At 51.6% G+C, this 25,465-nt stretch overlaps 1 protein-coding gene across 3 annotated transcripts in view; it reads left to right on the plus strand.

Moving 5' to 3' along the window:
- RBFOX3 (RNA binding fox-1 homolog 3) overlaps nucleotides 1–25,465 on the plus strand; it is a 2,040,484-nt gene that overhangs the window by 1,051,550 nt on the left and 963,469 nt on the right. The window lies entirely within an intron of this gene.

The raw sequence follows: 25,465 nt of genomic DNA on the forward strand, positions 1-25,465 counted from the left end.
ATTGTGCAGTATTTTATGTTTGTCCCTTTCATAGCTTCATGCACCATTGTCTCTCTTATGATTCTGGCCTTATATCCAATGTCTAATTTGTACAAGAATAAGTGCCAGGGCCCATAGATTTCCCCAGAAACACACCACTGGCTCTGTTGAAGTTCAGGGTCGCCAAACATCAAGACTGTCTAGTCTTGAATATACCTTATGTCCCTTTAATCTGCCTTTCTACACTCTCCCTGTGCCTTTATCTCAGTCTACAGAACTTTCCGCCCACCCCTACTTATTTCTCTTCCCCCACATACATGCCCTATGTCCCTCTGTCTCTTTCGCTGTGTTAACTCTTTCTGTATTTCTCCTACTGCCTTTATCTGCATTCTCATTCTCTGTCTCTTACATCAGTCTTTTACCAATATGTCTATTCACACTTCTTCCCATAACTTCTTGTGCCTCCTCTTCCCCTGTCTCTCTCATTCTGTCTTTCTCGCTGTCCGCCTCGCTCCCTCTTCCCAGCTACTCTATTGTTCCATTTGATGTGCGTCCATACCTTTTTCCATACCCCTCTCTCCCTGGCTGGGGCTGGGCCTTTGCTTGTCTAAGGCATCTCTTCATAGCCACTATCTCTTTTTTGTCTTCCTTCAACTTTTGCTCATTTCCACTTTCTCTTCACCTTGTGGCCCCATTCACTTTCTCACCCAGTATGTTTGTATCGGAGTGATGATGTCTGGGTTTGAGGAGGGGTTGAGCCACTTTTCTGTGTTGAAGGCAACATCCATGGAGAGATGAAGGCAACATCCATTGAGAGATCGGTGATGGTCGCCCAGATTTCTGTGGCCCGTCTGCAGAGTGAGCAGGTGGGCGCTGTGCAGGATACAATGGAGCAGTTGCTGGCAGGTGTGGTGTGTGATCTTTCGAAGGTTGTTTCACAGGAGAAGTGACAGTATCGGCAGGAGAAGGGTCCTTTAGTGGATTGTGGGAAGGAGGAGACGCAGCTGATTCGGCGTCTGTGGTCCAGTTCCAGGAGTTCCTTGGAGGTGTAATGGCGGGAAGGCCAGGGGATCTGGCGCTGGGTGTTGTCCAACCAGCGGTGCATTGGTGACGTGCCTGTTGCATGCAACCACAGTTTGGTTGTGCAAGGCCTCCATTAGTGATCCTAATGGGTGGTCCAAGAGCAGGCAGTGCAGGGGCAGAAGGCAAGCGCAGGAGCAGCAGGCAGTACAGAGACAGGGGTAGCGGGTAGCACAGGGATAACAGGCAGTGCAGAGACTGGCTGTAGCGGGCACCGGATGTTTTTTTCCCAGTGTGCCGGGGGGGTGGGGTTCCCATGGAGGCCAGTTTTGTTGTTGGGGGCCGGTTTTGCAGCAGAGCTGCAATATTGGCCTCCTGGAACAAAAGCGGTAGCTTTGTTTCTCACTAGCCTCCCTCTCACTCCTGGGACCGATTGAGCAGCAATCTCTTAGGGATGGTTGCTGTTCCCAGTCCGGCCGTGCAGGCAACGCAGGGACAAGGGCAGCAGGCAGTGCAGGGACTGCTGGCAGCGCAGGGGTAGAGGGTAGCACAGGGGCATAAGGCAGTGCAGGGACATCAGGCAGCACAGGGGAAGCAGGCAGCGCAGGGGCCAGAGGTCTGCGCTGGGACAGCAGGCAGTGCAGGGGTAGAGGGCAGTGCTAGGGCAGGGGCAGAGGCAGAAGGCAGCACAAGAGCAGCAGGTAGCCTAGGGGCAGCAGGCCGCGAGGGGGCAGAGGGGTACAGTACCTTAAGTCAGGGGTGATAGGCGAAGAGCGGTGACCCAGCCCAGCCTGCTCCGGGCTCTGACGGGCCCTCCCTTTTTTTAGGTCTCGCCTACGTAGCGCGCATGCGCTGCTTAGGAGGACCTTTAGCCGTCGTTCTGCTCTTTTTCAAAGCACATACTCGTGTTTGTGGCGGCATACACCTTGCAGGAGCGCGCAGGGCCGTGCCACAAGCACGAGTATGTGCTTCCAAAAAGAGCAGACTGCGCACGCACCACTCCCGGGCTCACCTCCTGCTCCCCCTCTCTCTCACACGCATTCATTGGTTTTTTTAAAACTTTCAGTGTGAGGCACACGCGCTTGTTGCAGATAGTCACACATATGAGCACCTTCAACTATGAGTTCATGATTCGCACTTTACAAAACCTTCTCATGGTAGTAAGCACTATATACATGCAATTTCAATACTCAAAAAATAAGTTTATTTCACGATTATTACATTCCAAACATTTTCAAGATTCCGATTGGTGTGCTCTTGGAGCCAGAGCCGACCCTTGGCTCGGTATTCTCTGTTAATATTTTGGCTCGACCACATCTAGCTAGTAGTTGACATTAACAGGCTCATCATACAGCAATGGGAACTAGCTCCCCGCACCCCATCAAAACCCAATGCTTGGCCCTCCCCCAAGCCTGGTTTTCTGACCCCCATCCTGCTGGGGTTTGACCCCCGCACTCACTTGACAGTGGAATTCCCCTGGGGCGGGTCACTTCCACCCCCACTCCACATCCACCCAGGCAGAGTAACGACAGCAGCAGCAGAGCCTCCATTTCAGGGATAACAGAAGCACCTGGGAAACAGAGCAGCACCCGGAAGAACACTGGCTACGTTCCTTCCTTCCGCACACCCACTCCTGTATTGTAGCCCTCAGATTAGGATGGTGGGCATCCCATTCACTACAGAGATGAACTTTTAATACCTCGTGAAGTTGACACATACTCGTGTTTATCAGAATTCAAAAACAAAGGCACAGCAACGTGAACATTTACTAAATGTTGTTTAGGAATAAGCATCGCAAAAGCACAATGTACTAGTTTGTGTGTAGGAATGACTGTGTTGCAGTGTGCGTTGGAAAATAGCAGCCTTTCCATGGTGGGGTATGTTTACACACTTGATATAAACTTTGCACATGTGCAAACAGTGTTATGTGCCATGAAGCAAATTGCACTTCTCTGTTCTTCCCAACTCATATGCACTCTATTCCCTTTGCTCTCTCTCCTCTCATAGTATCTTATCTGTGCTGTGTGCAGTCTCGCCCCTCTTCTCAATAGCTCCTATGCAGTCTGTTCCCTTTTCTTCACTCTCACTGGCTCCTGTGCAGTCTCTCCCATCTACTCTCACTGGTTTCCGTGTAGTCTCTTCTTTCTGTTGTATTCCCACTGGCTCCTAAGTTCCCTCACACCCTTCTCTATTTTCACTTGCTCGTGGTCAGCCTCTTCCCTCCGTTTTGTTCTTGCAGGTTCCTGTGAAGTCTCTTCCCTTTGAGCCCCCCTTGCTCCTGGGTAGTCTCTTCCATTCTTTTTTCCCCCGCTGGCTTCTACACAGCCTGTCCCCCAACTTCACTCTCACTGGTTCACAAGCAGTATCCCCCCCCTCTGCTCCTACTGGAGAGATGCTCTCTTTCTGCTCTCACTGGCTCCTGTATACACTTTTTCTGCTCTCACTGGCTCCTGTAGAGATGTAGAGAGTCACAGAATAACCATTGACACGGAACAGCACCCAGCATAATATGCTGCATGGCTACACACTTAAAAGGTCCAAAAGGCGAGACCTTGCTTGTCTCTCTTTCTCTCTGTCGATCTCTGTTTTCTCTCCTCTCTCACTGGGTGTCTCATCAGCAGTCTATCTCCCACGTCTCTGTGGGAAATCTCCCTCTGGGGGTTCCGGGTGAGTAGCCCTGTTGCCTTTGAAAGAACCTGCACAGTCACTAAGCCCCCCCCCCCCCCTTTCCCCCGCGCCAGGAGCACTTGAAGACGCGTTTCTCACCAGCTAAAGGGCTCTTTGTGAATTGGTGGCAGCTGTGAATCACAGCTTTACCCACAACCGCCAGCGCCGAGACACATTAACACAACTGTGTACACACCCCACGATCAGACCCGGGGGTGGGAGGAGGGGCGACGGCGAACGGGAAGAGCCGCACGTGGACACACTATAAGGAATAACATTCAGCAACTCTACCCTAGCAGGACCCCGTGCATATTAAGACGGCCCGTGCAAGAGGCTGGGTGACATCGCGTCACCGAATTGTGGGTTGTCTTTCAATTTCCAGATATTGTCTGATTGAGAGCATTTTATTCCTTACAACATGTGAATGGGGGCACACACCCCTGTTCGGCTTTGTGCAGTGACCCCAAACAGAGCACAGGGACTGCAGAGGAAACACTGCGTCTTACTGCTCAGTCTCAAGGCGCCTTGAAGGATTTGGAGGGTCCCGAGTCCCGTCCGCACTATACACCCCCCATCCCCCCCCCCCGCACCTTGGTTACCACACGTCCTTGCTGCAGCCTACTCTCCGCGCTAATCACATCCTGCTACTCACCGTAGGCATAAGGCTTGTCTGCAGGTTGGAGCAAGGACGCTGATTCATCAAAATGCCTGGGGTGGCGGAAGTGACATCACACTTCTTGTTCCCAAAATGACCTGCCAGCAAGAGATAACTGATGGCCTTCTTCCCTTGTTACATTGCATTAACTTCCACTCTGAGACCATCACAGAGCTCCATGAAGCCACGTGCAGGAACACTCCGTGCAGTCAGGTTAATGCAGATTAGTAAAGAGACACATTGAGGTGTTTTGTTGGGGTTTTCCGAGAGGAAAGATTCTATGCGACTCTAGCACAACGTTTAAGAATTAAAAATGAAAGACGATGTGAAAGAATACATGGTTTGTGTATTCTTATCCAGACTCACACCTGACTGCTTGGAATGTGTGCACTTGACTTGTGCAGCAAGACAGCTCTTCCTGTAGAAAAAGGCAGGCCTATCCATACCGGAAGACGTTGCACATGTTGGACAGGGTAAACAAAAGCCATAGGTAAAGGGAAACATGTTAAAACTCCAGATGTGTAAGATCTGCTGTGTTCAAATTAGATTTAGTCTTTTATCCTGACATAATACAATAAACAAATCTGTACAACATGCTGAGTAGCCTTTGTATTATGTTTGATTATTATGTTTGATTTCAGTATTGTAGACAATTTGAATATATTTCAGTGTTACTATTTCCTGTAAATTGTGAAATGCTCCCGGTATGCAGTCTTGTATGAAATACATATTTAAATAAAAATGAGCGCATGCTGGCCACAGTTAGGGTTGTAAGAGCAGCGCCAGGGCTGTCTCCAAACTTTCTTCCTGAGGTCTGCACCCATGGCTCCCTCCGAGCTGCTTTACTATGATATCCCGCTTCCTTCTCGGAGTATCTTATTGTTACTCAAGTGCGTAGGGATTATTTTCTTATTCAATAATATTTTTATTTCCGAAATCTATAATAAAAACATAAAGAACATCCTTTTGTAGTACAATTGGTCATCTTTCCTATACTTACCCATATCTGTTTTGTGCTCCTAGCAGCATCAAATCGTAACTAGTATATCTCCACATTTATCTTATCAGTAAATGTGCGTTAACACTTGAAGTCCGGATTGCTTTTCGTAATGTAAACAGAGATATATAACACAACAATGTATTCATTAAAACATTGGCAGTTTTTTTTTTTACCAAAAACTTTGCTTCTCAAAAGGCATAGCATTTGAAATTATTGACATTACCGCATCCATATCAGATGGGCACATACTATTCGTTTCTTACATGCTGTTCCTGTCAGTACATATGGTACAAATGTAAGACAAGGCAGTGAACATTGTATTCCCCAGAAGTATGTGGTGGTGACCAATATTTAAATGTAACAGCCTCTCCCCTGTCCCTCATAACATGACATTCATCCATGCATACATGTCTTGTTGCTGCTTAACGGGTAGCAAGTAGATCGGTTAGTGAACATACCATGTTGGTCAACAGTTAACAGTCTCGGGTAATATGGCTCCATCGCCGGGCCCCATGTTTGTGCTGCCTTGGGTGACACGCATCCCTTTCTGCCCATTGGGGATTGGTGATGGGCTAGAGCTGCCGTGTGTCTAGGGTACTCTGTCGGGCCTCTCACTAGTATGCATCAGTATTTACTTATCACTAACTCTAGAGCCTTGAAGGATTCCAGCAGTGCGACCCATTCCAAAGCTATCTAACACTGGCACTGTAGTGCAAACACATATGCCCACCTGCAGTTATTTCAGGGGTTTTGATTCCTGTTTTAAACAACCTACGCTGCCAGTCTTCACAGCTGTTGGCCGAACAGTCATGATTGACAGTATGGAGTGGAGCAGGATCGTAGTGTTCCACGTACGACCAATACCTAAAACAGACACCATGAGAGAGCGCAACTAGACACATGGTTGGGAGTAACAGCTAAGCCACTGCACAGTGGCATGGGGGAGGGGGAACAGAAGGGTAGCGGAGATAGGTACACTCATAATGGAACCGGTCTAGATTGAGGTTGTTGGGTTTTTACCCGTTTCGTTCCATTGATATCTGTTTAGAACTCCATATGGATCCGGTTGGGAGAGCTCAAGCAGCATATTGATGTAACTGTGTTCAATTGCATTGTACTGTAATTTGTTATGTTCATGGTCTGAGCTGCTCATGGGACTTACGTACAAACTGGTGCGACAAGCATTTCAGGAACTGTTGCAAAACTCTACCTTCTCGCATTTGTTATGTAATTCTATCAGTAACACGTGCTCTAATGTATGGTTCAGTACAGAAGCGAGCCGTGCTCATGCAAATGTAATTGAAAAAATCAATAAAAACAGATTTAAAAAAAAAATGATTGACAGTATGGAGAGTCACTAAAAACACACACAAGTTGTTTCTAGCCCAAACGGATCACAAGTTATTTTAAATGATGAATTGAAGCCGCCCACTTTGCTCAAATGAACTACTACCTTCTCAGCTGTTCATTGCTGTATTCAACCATTTAACATCAGTTTTGCCCAGGTGGTGCTGAAAACCCCAATTGAAGTACTCCTGGGCGGGGTTTAGTCTGCAGTACAGAAATGAGAAGAAGTACCTACTTAAAGTAATTCAAACAGGGTAGGAGTAACTTTTCCTTTAGCATGAAAATGGGTTGTTTCACTTCTCAAGAAGATTCATGTTTGCATCACATATACTGTCTCAGCTCAACAGCTGTTTCAAGATGGCCCTTGCAGTTTAGAAGAATTGTGAACAGGTTAAATGTCTTTTTACGGTCTGATGTCTTGACTCCTGATGCACCTCTTATTGAGACACGTACATAATACATATGTAATGTGTAATCTTTTTTTCACTGCTCTTTTTAATGGAAAGAGATACTCCTAAGGTCATTTATTGAGAACATAGGGTGAACCCAAATGTAAAGAAGAGTTTTAAAACATAAATGAGATCCGCAAATTAAGTGACACATCATTTATTCTAAGGCATTTGTACATGTAGATTTGTTTTCTCATGAGGACATTAGTGTTTATTATGCTACGCAAAAAATCTGTACTCTGGGATGTAGAAAGGGCAATGTTAATAAAGCTGTGTTCCTGTGCTCCCATGCAAGACAAAATCATTAATTGTTGTGGAATGACATTTTGAATAGAACCTGCTGAATGTGTATTGTTTTTTGTTAATAAGCCAATGCATTTCTAGAGCATAAGGATCCCTTTAGCAGCAATGTAGGCTTAAATGTCAAAGGTTGGAGGGCGGAGCCAGCTGCATTTGGGCGCAGACGTGTGTTTGTTTCTGGCATGGCTCTGTTCTCGAGGGCCCTGGCGGCTGGCACCGGATCATGGAGCCGTTTGGAGACCTTACCAGGAGAGGTGGGTGCTGGTTCTCCCCCTGGCACCCTGAAGCTGGAGTTGTGAGGGTGCTCTCAAGTCTGCAGGGAACAAGAGAGACCTGGCCTCCATGGAGTCAGAGGATTCAAGATGGTGCCGGCACACTCTGATGCCGTAGTGGTGAGACTACTGGCCCAGAGTTTCCCAGTAAGAGGAGGAGTGTCTCCTCACTCCCCACAGGGGCCCCAACAAATCCTAGAGGAGACCTGGTTTGAAATCCTGAGAAGCTGGTGGTCAAGACCAGCGTTGTGGTTAAGGACAAGGCAAGGAGACTCGGGTGAGAAGAGCGTCCTGCGGGGTTGCAATTATCCCACTCCCACCTCAAAGGAAAGGATCCCACATATGACTGTAGGTGACACACGTACAGTGGAACTGAGGCTAGTGCTCTGCACTAGCCATTCCGAGGGCACAGTCCGAGTTGTGGAATGGGCGTACAGGGAACATATCCCTCAAGGCTGATAAGCAGAACAGGAGGGTACACAGTCATTTTCTTTTTTACATCCAAATCTGGGAGGATCTAGCAGAGCAGTGCATCAAGTTGGATAGGGGTGCCTGCTCAAACTGGGGGAATGATATGATCCGACTGTCCTCCGCCACCTGCAACAAACACTTCTGCTGTGGCGGCAAAGGTCTCCTCTAAAGACACCACAGTCAATTCCTTGGCTGCATGACTCACTGCCACGGAAACCGTTCTCCAGGATGTCACTGCAAAAGCTCATGGGCTGTAATTCTCATTGAGGGATATGAAAGTGTCAGCACCTTCGGGCTCCACTGAGTCACATAGGCTCCATTTATACATTTGTCGGTGGGCCCTCCTCATGCACTGACTGCCCCCTCGTGGCTTGTTTCTGGGCCTACACTGAAGCCATTCCAGCCTAAGGGTCCCTGGCAATTCCTTCCGAGCCAGTGTGGAACCCACTGTCACTGGTATCAATCCAGTAGCAATGTTGGTTTCTTACCCCAGATGAAATCAACCCGTGCCAGGTCTATGTCACACTATGAAATAGCTAAGGCGCTACCAGTGGTTGTGCAACCTGATCATCAGCTTTGGTGTCTCCCTCAACTCTAGTACTGTGGGAGGATAGATGACTTATTCGCCTCCAATGCGGTCCAAGGCTTTCCCATTGTCCCTCATGATGCTAATGATGAAGAGGATGCACACAATCTGCTCCCCCTCATTACACTGATGGAGGGTTGTATTTAGACTTCCAAAATGCCAATAGACTAGATACATTACCAGAGAGAGAGCTGGACGCACCACCTGGTCCACCAACGGAAGAAACTGCCCTGTTTGCTGTAGCAGGTTGTAGAGTAACAAGTATTAGACCTGCAGTTGTCTACTCTAGAAATAAGTCAATTTATTGACTGGAAGTCTTAAGCCATTTCCAACTTCATCTGAGTTACTATAGGCACTGTGGACACAATCAGGGCAAGCTGGTCTAAGCCATACGCAGCCCCGCTTTGGCACACTTCCCATCCCTAAATGACTGGCCGCTCATGGTGGGCTTGTCGCAGTCAGTCACAAACCAGCTCTGGATGATGGACTGGCTGTTGATCTTCTTGAGGTTTACATCAACAATCCAAAGTCCCACATGAGCCCAACACAGACTATTCCCTGACGTCTCAATGGGCCTATGTTGGAAACAGCCCCACTCCCACTCCGCAGGGTGGCGGTGGACCTTCCCAACACAAGGGGGTAGCTTGGCTCGAGTGGTCAGGAAACAGGCGCAGTGCTAAGCATACAATATACCCATACAATAACCATGCGTGCATCCGTTCCAAAAACGACTCTACACCGTAAAAATTATGAAAATATTCTTCTTTATCTTTTTCTCTTAGTTGCTGATTGGAAAAATAAATAACAATCACAATATACAAATTCTTAAATAGAGCAGGTCAAATAAATATTTGCTGTTTGCTGAAATAAATAGGGGTGATCATAAATAACAGGGCATAAATACAAGTGCAATATATACAGACAATTAAATACTTTGAGGTAATAAATACTGTACCAATAAATACTGTACCAATAAATACTGTACACCAACAAGTCCTGTGGACCTATAAATACAGTGCAGCATTAAATAGATAAGAATTTAATAAATACAGTTTCCCCAATAAATAATTAGAAGTATACAATAACACTCATGAATCAGATGACACTCCAATACTTAAGGGCTGATTTGGCCCAGGCACAGCTTGTAGGGTGTGGAAGGCTTGGGGGGTTCTACTCCCTGGCTGAGGCAAAGGCTGAGGCCTAAACTGAGGTAGATCAAAGGGGGGAATTCCAATGCCCTGGCTTCCCTTCTCCACACAACCTCTCTAGGTTAGTCCCAGTTCACCCCAGGCACAGTCAGGTGGGTTTCAGCACCTCCCTAGCCCCTTAGAGTAGTCTCTCAGGTCTCCACAGGGCCTTAGGCGCCCTCTACTCCACTTACTGCCCTTTTTCTGATGTTCCGACGCCGCTGGAGTCGTGTCGACGCCGTGGGGCGGTTCCGGTTCGGTCTCGGCGGCCTCGGCACAATGTCAGTTCTTTGACGACGCCGGCAGGCGGTTCCGGTCCGATGTCGGTGGCCTCGGTTCGATCTCGACCTCCGATTCGACGGCGTCGGGCAGTCTCTTCACGATGTCGACTTCGGGCGGCTCCGGTCCGATGGCGCTCTCGGCTCCGATGACGTCGGCTGGCCTGGCCTCGATGTCGACTTCCGGCGACTCCGGGGTGCGATCCTCACCCCCGACCTCCGGTGCTCCTTCTCACAGGCTCCGGGCGACTCCGGAGTGCGATCCTCACTCCCGACCTCCGGTGCTCCTCTACCTTGGTCTCCGACGACTCCGGAGGGCGGACTTCACTCCTCCGATGACGCCGCTCGCTCGACCTCGGTTCACTTCCTCCTCGACCCTTGGTATTCCTCTCGACCTCCGCCGGCGCCCTCTTACGACCTCAGGCGGCTCCGGGTACGACGTCTGCTACCTCAGTCAGCGCCGCTTCTCCACCTCGGGCTCCAGGTCTTCGGCTACTCGACGCCAGGCTCCAGGGAAACCAGTTCTCAGGTCAGAATCTTGCTGCTTTCTTGGTTCTAAGGCCTGTTCCTGCTGCCCAGGTCCTTAGGATGGTTTTCTTCTGACTTCTTCCCACACAGGGCTATAGGCTGGGATCCATCAGTAGGGACAAGTATCAAGGGTGGGTTTATGGACCCCACTCCAGGCACAAGTTTCCACCCCTGCTGCTTCACTCCTTCCTCCTTCACTGTTGTGCTCCTCTCTCTTCACCAGTCAGGTGCCAACTGCCTGCTCCAACTGCCAACTGCCTCTCTTATCCTCCCAACATTCTAAACGGTTTCCAACTGTCACACAGTTCTGGAATCTCCTGGAAGGTTCTGGAAGGTGCTGGTAGGTTCCAGTGGATGCTGGTGATGTCACAGGAGGCCACCATTTTGTGCTTCAGGCCCTCAGACAGAAGTTTCAGGGGTAGCTAAAATGGCTCCCTGAATCTGCAGCAACACGAAAAAGTCTGGTGGTTCCCAAAAAGGAAAAATTCAAACAGGGTTTGAGGCAAAAGTGGGACAAAATAAATAATGATGAGGAGGGACCACCCAAAGGGCTGACAGGTCTAACACGCGTCCCCCCCAGCTGAAAGTGGGGAGAGCTACCCAACCCCTTGGGAGTTCTCATCACTAAGGCGGAAATACCTTGAGAGACCGTCTGCATTGGCGTGGTCCACTCCAGGCCGATGTTCCACCTGAAAGTCCATCCCCTGTAGGGAAATAGACCACCTCAACAACTTGGGATTCTCCCCCTTCATTTGCATCAGCCAACGAAGGGGTCTGTGGTCGGTCTGAACAAGGAAGTGCGAGCCAAACAGGTATGGCCGCAGCTTCTTCAGAGCCCATACCACTGCAAAGGCTTCACGCTCTATTGCACTCCACTTCTGTTCCCTGGGAAGTAGTCTCCGGGATAGGAAGACCACGGGTTGATCCAGACCCTCTTCGTTGAGTTGCGATAACACCGCCCCAATGCCATGTTCTGATGCATCTGTCTGGACAATGAACTTCTTGGAAAAGTCTGGGGCCCTTAAGACCGGGGCCTCGCACATGGCTTTCTTCAATTTCTCAAAGGCTTGCTGACAAGCCTCCGTCCAGACTACCCGTCGAGGTTGTTTCTTGGACGTGAGCTCCGTGAGAGGGGCTACGATGGTACCGTACCCCTTCACGAAGCGGCGATAGTATCCCGTGAGGCCCAAAAATGCTCGGACCTCAGTCTGTGTCTTGGGGGGTTCCCAGGCCATGATGGCCTCGATCTTCGCCTGGAGGGGTTGCACCGTTCCCCTACCCACCAAGTGTCCAAGGTACACTACCGACCCCTGCCCGATCTGGCACTTGCTGGCCTTGATCGTCAATCCAGCTTGTCTCAGGGCCTGGAGAACAGCTTGCAGGTGACGCAAGTGATCCTCCCAGCTGTTACTGAAGACGGCTATGTCATCCAGATAAGCAGCAGAGAAACTCTCCATTCCGGTGAGGATCTGGTTTACCAGGCGCTGAAACGTGGCAGGTGCGTTCTTGAGCCCAAAGGGCATCACACAGAACTGGTAGTGGCCATTGGGCGTGGAGAAGGCTGACCTTTCCCTTGCTCCATCAGTCAAAGAGATCTGCCAGTACCCCGAAGTAAGGTCAAAGGTACTTAGATATTGGGCAGCTCCCAGCCGGTCAATCAATTCATCCGCCCTAGGGATCGGATGAGCATCAGTTTTTGTCACTGAATTCAGTCCCCGGTAGTCCACACAGAACCTCAGTTCTGGTTGGGCACCCGGTGGTGCAGCTTTTGGTACTAACACCACCGGACTGGACCAGGGGCTGCTAGAAGGTTCAATCACTCCTAGCTCCAGCATCTTAGTGACCTCACTATGAATGCTGACCTTCACCTTGTCTGACATCCGGTAGATCTTGGACTTCACAGGTGGGCTGTCTCCTGTGTCCACGTCATGGACGCACAGGTGAGTCCTACCCGGGACAAGGGAGAACAACGAAGAGTACTGCCCCAGGACCTGGCGACAGTCCTCCTGCTGTTCAGGAGTTAGAGATGGGGAGAGTATCACTCCCTCCACCGACCCATCCTTTTCCTGAGACGCAAACAGATCAGGGAGAGGCTCGCTTTCCACGTCCTCTCCTCCGTCAGTCACCATCATCAAGATGACTTCGGGCCTCTCGTGGTGGGGTTTGAGGCGGTTGGCATGCAGCACCCGCAGGGGCTGACGAGGGGTCTTCAGGTCCACCAAGTAGGTAGCCTTACCCTTCTTCTCCAACACCTCAAAGGGTCCTGACCAGCGATCCTGGAGGGCACTAAGCTCTCCTGGTTCGATCACCCACACCTTCTGGCCAGGCTCCAACTCCACCGGGTGAGCGTTGTGGTCATACCACGCCTTCATCACTGCTTGGCTGGCTTCCAAGTTGTCAGAAGCTTGCTTCCACAACTTAGCCATTTGGCTCCGGAAGGCCAGCATGTAGCTCACCACATCCTGGGGGAGCTTTCTGGGAGTTCTTTCCCATCCGTCTCTCACCAGGTTAAGAGGTCCACGTACAGGGTGCCCATACAGAAGCTCGAAGGGGCTGAAGCCCACTCCCTTCTGTGGCACTTCCCTGTAGGAGAAAAGTAAACAGGGTAGGAGGACGTCCCATTTCCTCCGCAGGCTTTCAGGCAGACTTCTGATCATGCCCTTCAAGGTTTTGTTAAACCTCTCCACCAGACCATTGGTCTGGGGGTGGTAAGGAGTGGTGAACCGGTATGTCACTCCACACTCCTTCCACATTGCCCGCATATATGCTGACATGAAGTTGGTCCCCCTGTCGGACACAACTTCCTTGGGAAAACCCACTCGGGTAAAGATTCCCATCAGGGCCCTAGCCACAACAGGTGCTGTTATGGTCCTCAGCGGTATTGCCTCTGGGTACCGTGTGGCATGATCCACCAGAACCAGGATAAACCTGTGACCAGCTGTAGTTGGTGGATCTAATGGACCCACAATGTCGATGCCCACCCTTTCAAAGGGGGTGCTAACGACAGGAAGTGGTTCCAGGGGAGCTTTCAGCTTCACCCCTGTTTTCCCACTGGCTTGGCAAGACACACATGTCCGGCAGTAGGTATCGGACGACACTTTCATCTGAGGCCAATAAAAGTGTGGGACAAGACGGGCGAAGGTCTTGTCTTGCCCCAGGTGTCCTGCCAATGGTATCTCGTGAGCCAACTCTAAAAGGAAGGCTCGATAACGTTGAGGAACTACCAAGGCTCGTGACGATCCATGTAGGGGTGCCTTGGGTTCACTGTAGAGGAGGCCATCCTCCCAGTAAACACTGTAGTTCCCTTCAACGTTCCCTGCTGCCTGGGCTTCGGCCTGTCGCCTCAGCCCCTCAAGGGTAGGGCACTCCCTCTGGCCCTGGCAGAATTCCTCCCTGGACGGGCCTCCCTCCACGTGCCACTCGGCCGGGATGGGTAGGTCCTCCAGGTTGGTAACGTCCCCCTCCGCAGACTCCTGGTCCACCACCTCCGGTGGCCTATCCGTCCTACGGGGTGGAGACGCCGAGGCAGGCTCCTCCTGTCCTCGGTTCTTCCCTTGACTGGCAGCTGGCTGGGCCTTTGTTCCAGGCTCCAGCCGGAATGAACTCCCTCTTCGGGTAGTCTCGGACCTTGTGCTAACACAGGCCCAGTCAGGTGTACCCAGCATCTCGGTGTGAGTCCGGTATTCCACCTCCTTCCAAGCGTTGTGCTCCATGTCATTGCCCAGCAGACAATCGACTGGCACGGCAGGGCTTACGGCAACTCGAAGTGAACCTGCAACCCCCCCCCATTCAAAGGGAACCTCGGCCACTGGATAGTGACCTGTTCTGCCGTCAGCCATCGCGGCTGGGTGGAGTACATCGGGAATTACCTGCTCTGGAGACACCAGTTGACTACGCACCATAGTCATACTGGCTCCTGTGTCTCTCAGAGCCTCCCCTCTTTGGCCGTTGATGGTGATCCACTGCCCATACTTTGCGGTATTTGCGGGCACCTGGATCTTAGGAACCATCTCCCGTTCTCCCAGGGACACTAAAGTGACACCCGCCCACTCCCTTCCCTTAGTTAAGGGCATCTCCTCCCCGAGCACTACACTAGCTACTCCGGGGGGCTTTCCTCCAGTGGGAGGGGGTGATCGTTTCTGACACTTCGGATCTCCTTTATAGTGTCCAACGCCACCGCACTCATAGCAATGGACAACCCTTGGCTGCTGACTCTGGCCAGGATTAGGGTTTCTGGGTGGGTTAGCCTTAGAGGTGAATCCTGTTCCCTTCCCTTGGAAGTTATTTTGGGGGCCTTTGGAGAACTCCTTTTTCTTTTCCCCTCCCTCTTTCTTCTGGGGGGCGCCCTGTCCGGCCTTTTGAGTATCCCCTCCAGTCCCCCTTGTGGACACCCGGGTACTAGCCCAAATGTCCGCCTCTTCAGCAAGCTTCCGGGGGCTGGTCAGCTTGCTATCCACCAGGTGTTGCCGCAGTTCAGGGAAACATTTCTCGAGTAGGTGTTCCTTCAGTACTAGGTCAAACAGCTCCTCGTAGTTCCTTACTTCACTGCCCTGAATCCAACCTTCCAGTGCCTTCTTTGCATAGTCCAGGAAGTCCACCCAATTCTGTGTGCCCAGTTTGTGACTGCCCCTGAACTTCTGTCTGTACTTTTCAGGTGTTAGTCCAAACTTTCTGATGAGCGCCAGTTTCATGGTGGGGTAGTGGGTCTGCTCATCCTCTTCGAGGGCCAATAAAGCATCCCTACCAGCTGGAGGCATGTACCTATACAATCCTCCTCCCCAATACTTCACTGGAACCCCATGGGCCCTCAACGAGACCTCATAGGCTGCTAGCCACTTGGCGATGTCGTCACCCGCCCCATAGCTAGCTACTATGTCCTTTGGCAGGTAAGGTTTGGATTCCCTGGTGATTTCTTGGTCTTTGCTGCCACCAGTAGGAACAGTTGGTGCCCCAATTCTTAAGATCTGAAGCTCTATCTCTTTCAGTCTTATCTCATGAGCCATCCTCTCTTTCTCCGTCTCATGAGCCAACCTCTGTTCCTCCTTCTCCTTCTCCAGCTTTGCTAAATCCCATGTGAGCTGTCTTTTCTCTCTCCGATCTGCTAACTCCACGCTGGATAAGCCCCCGCTAGAGACAGTGCTGCCCTTCCTAGAAAGTGTCCTGGGCCCTGCTGACAGGTTCCCCACCTCAGGTTGGTACATCTCAGCCCCCTCGGGGTCAGGCTCTCCATCCCTGTCTTCCTCCTCAGCCTTGCTTTCTCGGCGTGCCTCCCCCCAAGCCCTTAAGCTGGTTTGGAGTGCACCCTTCTTTGCTCCTGGGGGACAGTACACCCCCTCCCGCTGGCAAAACTCCCTGAGTTGGGCCACAGTGTACGTTTCTAGATTTTCTAGTACAAACTCCATCTTGCCCACTCAGGTTAGAGGACAGGTTTTGTGCAGTAACAATGTAGGGTGGTACCTTTAGTAATACCTCCTCCCACCACCAGAGTAAATTTGGAAAAAACAAAAACCCACAATTAGGAAGGCCGCTCTTGAGAAAACTCCCGGTGTAGGCCTATGGACTACCCACAGTTATTGTTGAGTATATGTAGGCACAGCTCTATCCCACCGCTGAACACCAATTTATGTTGGAAACAGCCCCACTCCCACTCCGCAGGGTGGCGGTGGACCTTCCCAACACAAGGGGGTAGCTTGGCTCGAGTGGTCAGGAAACAGGCGCAGTGCTAAGCATACAATATACCCATACAATAACCATGCGTGCATCCGTTCCAAAAACGACTCTACACCGTAAAAATTATGAAAATATTCTTCTTTATCTTTTTCTCTTAGTTGCTGATTGGAAAAATAAATAACAATCACAATATACAAATTCTTAAATAGAGCAGGTCAAATAAATATTTGCTGTTTGCTGAAATAAATAGGGGTGATCATAAATAACAGGGCATAAATACAAGTGCAATATATACAGACAATTAAATACTTTGAGGTAATAAATACTGTACCAATAAATACTGTACCAATAAATACTGTACACCAACAAGTCCTGTGGACCTATAAATACAGTGCAGCATTAAATAGATAAGAATTTAATAAATACAGTTTCCCCAATAAATAATTAGAAGTATACAATAACACTCATGAATCAGATGACACTCCAATACTTAAGGGCTGATTTGGCCCAGGCACAGCTTGTAGGGTGTGGAAGGCTTGGGGGGTTCTACTCCCTGGCTGAGGCAAAGGCTGAGGCCTAAACTGAGGTAGATCAAAGGGGGGAATTCCAATGCCCTGGCTTCCCTTCTCCACACAACCTCTCTAGGTTAGTCCCAGTTCACCCCAGGCACAGTCAGGTGGGTTTCAGCACCTCCCTAGCCCCTTAGAGTAGTCTCTCAGGTCTCCACAGGGCCTTAGGCGCCCTCTACTCCACTTACTGCCCTTTTTCTGATGTTCCGACGCCGCTGGAGTCGTGTCGACGCCGTGGGGCGGTTCCGGTTCGGTCTCGGCGGCCTCGGCACAATGTCAGTTCTTTGACGACGCCGGCAGGCGGTTCCGGTCCGATGTCGGTGGCCTCGGTTCGATCTCGACCTCCGATTCGACGGCGTCGGGCAGTCTCTTCACGATGTCGACTTCGGGCGGCTCCGGTCCGATGGCGCTCTCGGCTCCGATGACGTCGGCTGGCCTGGCCTCGATGTCGACTTCCGGCGACTCCGGGGTGCGATCCTCACCCCCGACCTCCGGTGCTCCTTCTCACAGGCTCCGGGCGACTCCGGAGTGCGATCCTCACTCCCGACCTCCGGTGCTCCTCTACCTTGGTCTCCGACGACTCCGGAGGGCGGACTTCACTCCTCCGATGACGCCGCTCGCTCGACCTCGGTTCACTTCCTCCTCGACCCTTGGTATTCCTCTCGACCTCCGCCGGCGCCCTCTTACGACCTCAGGCGGCTCCGGGTACGACGTCTGCTACCTCAGTCAGCGCCGCTTCTCCACCTCGGGCTCCAGGTCTTCGGCTACTCGACGCCAGGCTCCAGGGAAACCAGTTCTCAGGTCAGAATCTTGCTGCTTTCTTGGTTCTAAGGCCTGTTCCTGCTGCCCAGGTCCTTAGGATGGTTTTCTTCTGACTTCTTCCCACACAGGGCTATAGGCTGGGATCCATCAGTAGGGACAAGTATCAAGGGTGGGTTTATGGACCCCACTCCAGGCACAAGTTTCCACCCCTGCTGCTTCACTCCTTCCTCCTTCACTGTTGTGCTCCTCTCTCTTCACCAGTCAGGTGCCAACTGCCTGCTCCAACTGCCAACTGCCTCTCTTATCCTCCCAACATTCTAAACGGTTTCCAACTGTCACACAGTTCTGGAATCTCCTGGAAGGTTCTGGAAGGTGCTGGTAGGTTCCAGTGGATGCTGGTGATGTCACAGGAGGCCACCATTTTGTGCTTCAGGCCCTCAGACAGAAGTTTCAGGGGTAGCTAAAATGGCTCCCTGAATCTGCAGCAACACGAAAAAGTCTGGTGGTTCCCAAAAAGGAAAAATTCAAACAGGGTTTGAGGCAAAAGTGGGACAAAATAAATAATGATGAGGAGGGACCACCCAAAGGGCTGACAGGTCTAACAGCCTAATTCTGGGGTTGCCTCTCTGATGTAGTACACATCTCATAAGAAACCTGCTCAGAACCTCATGAAGTAGCAGATGAGCACCAACCTGACCTGTGACAGGCCACTGCACTTCCCCACCCGGACTGCACGGTATGACAGACCCACCACTGCTGGGGTGGGGGATCATCTGGAGGAGGTGGAGATCAGAGGCCTCCAGCAGAGAGCAAGCTCCACGTCAACCTTTAAGAGCTTTTGGCCTGAAAGCCTCCTTGCCAACCATCAAGGGAAGGCTGGTACAGGTCCTAACAGACGACACAGCCACCATGTGGTACTGCAAATAGCAGGGCAGGGTGGTGTAATGGATTTTGTGCTGGGCGACTCTGTGTCTCTGGAGGTGGCTGGACCAACAGAAGATCTTTCCAGTAGCCGACCACCTAGCGCAGTCGCTGAACAACAGGGCAGACAAATTAAACACACATTGGCTGGTGGACCATGAGTTTGGTCCATCCCAAGGAGGAACAGGGCATCTTCAATCAGTGGGGCATGCCCAGGCTAGAGTTGTTCTTCATCGTTAAGATTGTACTGTGTCAAAGCTTCTGCATACTGGAATTTCCTTCAAAAAAGGTAATTGAAAGAAACAATCCATCTGTGATGGGACACAGGGTTCTTCTATGGGACCCACCACTGCAATTACTGCGTCTGGTTCTCAGGAAATTCATGATATTCTGGTCCCAAGTCATCTTAATAGCCCTGGACTGGAGTAGGACAATGTGCCACCGATAGCGCCTGAGCATTTACCCTCTGATCATACTATGCCTTCCAGAGGACCTTCTGTCTCAGCCAGAGGGGAGGGTCCTGCATCCCAATCTCCACAATCTACACCTTTTTGCATAGAGATTGAGCTGTGACAGCTAAATTCTTTTCACTTGTTGTCTGAATTGGTAGATGTCAGTTTTGCAGCCAGACGCCCCCTCCACAAAGTCTATCTATGCTGGGAAAAGTTTGTAGACCCTCTCTAGGTCACGCTTTCTGATGTGTTGTTTGTATTGCTGTTTGCCCCACACGGCCATGCAGTGAGCACAGTTAAGGGTCACTTCTCAGCACTTCCTGCATATTTATTTTTTCATGACCAACCCTCTCTTTAAATCTCGGTTATGAGGCTTTTTTCTGAAGTGCCTGAAACATATATGGTCCCTCCAAGACCATTAGTCATGCCTCACTGGGACAAAAATCTAATTGGGACATTCCAAGCTACTGAAGCCTATGCACAGGTACACCCTACGGCTGCTTATGAATAAGACACTTATTCGTATTACCAGAATTTCTGCATGCCGTTTGGGTGAACTACAGGGGCTCTCGATTCTCCACTTTCATCCCACATAAGCTAGTACTGTGGGCTCGGCCTGCTCTCCATTTCACCCTTCCATATCGGTCTATCAAACACCTTGCTGACACATTTTTCGATCTGGCAAATTTCTTGAGGAGGAGAGATTCCCCCTGCTTGAAGCCGTAGAGCCGTGAAGAAGAGGGGCCGGAGCTGTGTGCTCACACACACTGAAGCCGCAGAGGCGTTGAAGAAGAGGGGCCTGAGCTGTGTGCTCACACACACCGAAGCCGCAGAGGCGTTGAAGAAGAGGGGCCTGAGCTGTGTGCTCACACACACCGAAGCCGCAGAGGCGTTGAAGAAGAGGGGCCTGAGCTGTGTGCTCACACACACTGAAGCCGCAGAGGCGTTGAAGAAGAGGGGCCTGAGCTCTGTGCTCACACACACTGAAGCTGCAGAGGCGTTGAAGAAGAGGGGCCTGAGCTGTGTTCTCACACACACCGAAGCCGCAGAGGCGTAGAAGAGGGGCCTGAGCTGTGTGCTCACACACACCGAAGCCGCAGAGGCGTTGAAGAAGAGGGTCCTGAGCTGTGTGCTCACACAGACCGAAGCCGCAGAGGCGTTGAAGAAGAGTGGCCTGAGCTGTGTGCTCACACACTGAAAAGCAGAGGCGTTGAAGAAGAGGGGCCGGAGCTGTGTGCTCACACACACTGAAGCCGCAGAGGCGTTGAAGAAGAGGGGCCTGAGCTGTGTACTCACACACACCGAAGCCGCAGAGGCGTTGAAGAAGAGGGGCCTGAGCTGTGTGCTCACACACCGATGCCGCAGAGGCGTTGAAGAAGAGGGGCCTGAGCTGTGTGCTCACACAGACCGAAGCCGCAGAGGCGTTGAAGAAGAGGGGCCGGAGCTGTGTGCTCACACACACCGAAGACGCAGAGGCGTTGAAGAAGAGGGGCCGGAGCTGTGTGCTCACACACACCGAAGACGCAGAGGCATTGAAGAAGAGGGGCCTGAGCTGTGTGCTCTCACACACCGAAGCCGCAGAGGCATTGAAGAAGAGGGGCCGGAGCTGTGTGCTCACACACTGAAAAGCAGAGGCGTTGAAGAAGAGGGGCCTGAGCTGTGTGCTCACACACTGAAAAGCAGAGGCGTTGAAGAAGAGGGGCCTGAGCTGTGTGCTCACACACACTGAAGCCGCAGAGGCGTTGAAGAAGGGGGGCCTGAGCTGTGTGCTCACACACACTGAAGCCGCAGAGGCGTTGAAGACGAGGGGCCTGAGCTGTGTGCTCACACACACTGAAGCTGCAGAGGCGTTGAAGAAGAGGGGCCTGAGCTGTGTGCTCACACACACTGAAGCCGCAGAGGTGTTGAAGAAGAGGGGCCGGAGCTGTGTGCTCACACACACCGAAGACGCAGAGGCGTTGAAGAAGAGGGGCCGGAGCTGTGTGCTCACACACACCGAAGACACCGAAGCCGCAGAGGCGTTGAAGAAGAGGGGCCTGAGCTGTGTGCTCACACACTGAAAAGCAGAGGCATTGAAGAAGAGGGGCCTGAGCTGTGTGCTCACACACACTGAAGTCGCAGAGGCGTTGAAGAAGAGGGGCCTGAGCTGTGTGCTCACACACACTGAAGCCTCTGAGGCGTTGAAGAAGAGGGTCCTGAGCTGTGTGCTCACACACTGAAGCCGCAGAGGCGTTGAAGAAGAGGTGCCTGAGCTGTGTGCTCTCACACACCGAAGCCGCAGAGGCGTTGAAGAAGAGGGGCCTGAGCTGTGTGCTCACATACTGAAAAGCAGAGGCGTTGAAGAAGAGGGGCCTGAGCTGTGTGCTCACACACTGAAGCTGCAGAGGCATTGAAGAAGAGGGGCCTGAGCTGTGTGCTCACACACACTGAAGCCGCAGAGGCGTTGAAGAAGAGGGGCCTGAGCTGTGTGCTCACACACACTGAAGCCGCAGAGGCGTTGAAGACGAGGGGCCTGAGCTGTGTGCTCACACACACTGAAGCTGCAGAGGTGTTGAAGAAGAGGGGCCTGAGCTGTGTGCTCACACACACTGAAGCCGCAGAGGTGTTGAACAAGAGGGGCCGGAGCTGTGTGCTCACACACACCGAAGACACCGAAGCCGCAGAGGCGTTGAAGAAGAGGGGCCGGAGCTGTGTGCTAACACACACTGAAGCCGCAGAGGTGTTGAACAAGAGGGGCCGGAGCTGTGTGCTCACACACACCGAAGACACCGAAGCCGCAGAGGCGTTGAAGAAGAGGGGCCGGAGCTGTGTGCTCACACACTGAAAAGCAGAGGCGTTGAAGAAGAGGGGCCTGAGCTGTGTGCTCACACACACTGAAGCCGCAGAGGCGTTGAAGAAGAGGGGCCTGAGCTGTGTGCTCACACACACCGAAGCCGCAGAGGCGTTGAAGAAGAGGGGCCTGAGCTGTGTGCTCACACACACCGAAGCTGCAGAGGCGTTGAAGAAGAGGGGCCTGAGCTGTGTGCTCACACACACCGAAGCCGCAGAGGCGTTGAAGAAGAGGGGCCTGAGCTGTGTGCTCACACACACTGAAGCCGCAGAGGCATTGAAGAAGAGGGGCCTGAGCTGTGTGCTCACACACACTGAAGCTGCAGAGGCATTGAAGAAGAGGGGCCTGAGCTGTGTTCTCACACACACCGAAGCCGCAGAGGCGTTGAAGAAGAGGGGCCTGAGCTGTGTGCTCACACACACCGAAGCCGCAGAGGCGTAGAAGAGGGGCCTGAGCTGTGTGCTCACACACTGAAGCCGCAGAGGCGTTGAAGAAGAGGGGCCTGAGCTGTGTGCTCACACACACCGAAGCCGCAGAGGCATAGAAGAGGGGCCTGAGCTGTGTGCTCACACACACCGAAGCCGCAGAGGCGTTGAAGAAGAGGGGCCGGAGCTGTGTGCTCACACACACCGAAGCCGCAGAGGCGTTGAAGAAGAGGGGCCGGAGCTGTGTGCTCACACCCACTGAAGCTGCAGAGGCATTGAAGAAGAGGGGCCTGAGCTGTGTGCTCACACACTGAAGCCGCAGAGGCGTTGAAGAAGAGGGCCGGAGCTGTGTGCTCACACACACCGAAGCCGCAGAGGCGTTGAAGAAGAGGGGCCGGAGCTGTGTGCTCACACCCACTGAAGCCGCAGAGCGTTGAAGAAGAGGGGCCTGAGCTGTGTGCTCACACACACCGAAGCCGCAGAGGCGTAGAAGAGGGGCCTGAGCTGTGTGCTCACACACACCGAAGCCGCAGAGGCGTAGAAGAGGGGCCTGAGCTGTGTGCTCACACACACTGAAGCCGCAGAGGCGTTGAAGAAGAGGGGCCTGAGCTGTGTGCTCTACACACACTGAAGCCGCAGAGGCGTTGAAGAAGAGGGGCCTGAGCTGTGTGCTCACACACACTGAAGCCGCAGAGGCGTTGAAGAAGAGGGGCCGGAGCTGTGTGCTCACACCCACTGAAGCCGCAGAGGCGTTGAAGAAGAGGGGCCTGAGCTGTGTGCTCACACACACTGAAGCCGCAGAGGCGTTGAAGAGGGGCCTGAGCTGTGTGCTCACACACACTGAAGCCGCAGAGGCGTTGAAGAAGAGGGGCCTGAGCTGTGTGCTCACACACACTGAAGCCGCAGAGGCGTTGAAGAGGAGGGGCTGGAGCTGTGTGCTCACACACACCGAAGCCGCAGAGGCGTTGAAGAAGAGGGGCCGGGGCTGTGTGCTCACACCCACTGAAGCCGCAGAGGCGTTGAAGAAGAGGGGCCTGAGCTGTGTGCTCACACACACCGAAGCCGCAGAGGCGTTGAAGAAGAGGGGCCGGAGCTGTGTGCTCACACCCACTGAAGCCGCAGAGGCGTTGAAGAAGAGGGGCCTGAGCTGTGTGCTCACACACACTGAAGCCGCAGAGGCGTTGAAGAAGAGGGGCCTGAGCTGTGTGCTCACACACACTGAAGCCGCAGAGGTGTTGGAAAAGATGTGCGGGTGACTGGGCTGAAGAGGCAAGGTGCGGCTGGGAGACATGAGACGATAAAAGCATGAACTGGAGCCTGTCACAATGTTTAGACCCCACTGATTTGGCTGGAGTCAGAATGAGGGCTCTGAGACGGGAAGTTAATTCTAGTTGAGACCAATAAAATTAAATGAAGCGTTGTCTCTGGCTTCACCTCCACCCCCTTCTTTTCCTCTCCTACGCCCTCCCCTGAGACTCCAGGGAGGTAGTTAGAGATTTTAGCATCGTTTTAAGCCACTGTGGGCTATAACTTCATTTTGGAGATGTTTTTACAGCTTAAGCTCTCCCCACTGGCCCGTTTGGGTTGTTGCTGGGGGTATGTGTGTTGTTATTTATCCAATAAAAATAATTAAACCTAAATGTCAAAGTAGCAAGGGAATACCGTCACAGAACGTGCCACATACTTCACCATTAATCACATAACACGAAGCACAATTTGCTTTCCTTTGCTGCAGAATTTCTCTTTCTTTTGCCACCTGATTGAGAGGGCCTCCCGCATTCGGCGGCATTCCATTGCTGCATCATTCTAGCTGTCCTGCTTAGCCTTTATTTCAATATGAAGCACTGTGTGGCGAAAATCCCGTGTTTAGCGGCCATATAATACTCTCACTGCAGTCATGGGGCAAGAAGTGACTTTTATTTGCGTGTTATCCTAGGTGAAGTGGTAGTGCCAAGGAGCATGCGCGGAGTCAGAGCAGAGGATCCCTATTGGTTTAGATCATTAGAATGTTGCGTGGGAAAAAGAGAGAGAGTGCGTGTATGTGTTTGTTAGTGTTTGCGGTGGTCGAAAAGATGACGCTCAGCCGCTGACAAGAAAGGAAGCTGAAGCCAAGCTGAGTGAAACCAGCACTTGGAAGCTGCTAACAGAAGAGATACCCTTGGGCCGTCATGTGAGGCGAGCCTCCCTTGAGTCTTCACTCGGCTTCTTAAAGTGCGCACTCCATGCTCCACGCTTCTCACTCCAGGGCAGGCGTGGGGCTGGCCGTTTGTAAGACCCGGGACGGATGAGAGGCACCAGGCGCGCGCGAGACATCACTGAATCTGAGTGCTGTGCATTGGTTGCTGTTAAGACCAGGAGTGCGCGACTTTGTTAAGACTTTTACTCTGTAACTTAAAGAGGCTTTATAGAATTGTGCATGAAGCTTGCCATTTGTTAAACACAGACTTGGAAAGTGTACACTAAAAGTGAATCTGTGGGAGAAAATTGCAACAAAATACACTTTAAAGCGACATATATTGAAAAATTGAAAGCTAGTCCCCTTAGAGAAATTACTAAAAATAAGGGTCCAAGTGTCTCACTTTTTGATGACGTCTGGTTGGGTCGCAAAATCTATTGTGATGTAATTCATCAGATATCCTCTGTATCCGAGGGATTTCTCCCCCATACCTTCATTGAATAAGATTTTGCTAGAAAATTCGCTCGTAAAATCTTTTGTTTTCCTTAAACTTCTGCAAACGAATCTGGATGAGGGTGGTGGGAAACTTTGCAGACTTTGCAAGTTGCAGACAGTGATTGCCAATTCAAGGGCGAAGTTTAAAACTAAAACTGAGGAGTATACGGGTAATGTTAGACACATTTGTGGATGGGAAGGACACAATAGATTATGTTTCCCATGTGTTCAGGGCACACGTGGGCTACTCGCGGGTAGACAGCGTCCACCATCTATTTTCACAGGGTAGACTCTGCCCCCCCCCCCAAAAGTTTGGCCCCACTGAATTATGCAGAACCTGTCCCCATATCATTTTCTGATACCGAGACACATTCAGCAGCACCTGCACGTTATCTGCTTTCCTTTCTGAGCAGCACCTTGGAGGTG

Source organism: Triturus cristatus, chromosome 7 (assembly GCF_964204655.1).
Source record: "Triturus cristatus chromosome 7, aTriCri1.1, whole genome shotgun sequence".
Classification (NCBI taxonomy): domain Eukaryota; kingdom Metazoa; phylum Chordata; class Amphibia; order Caudata; family Salamandridae; genus Triturus; species Triturus cristatus.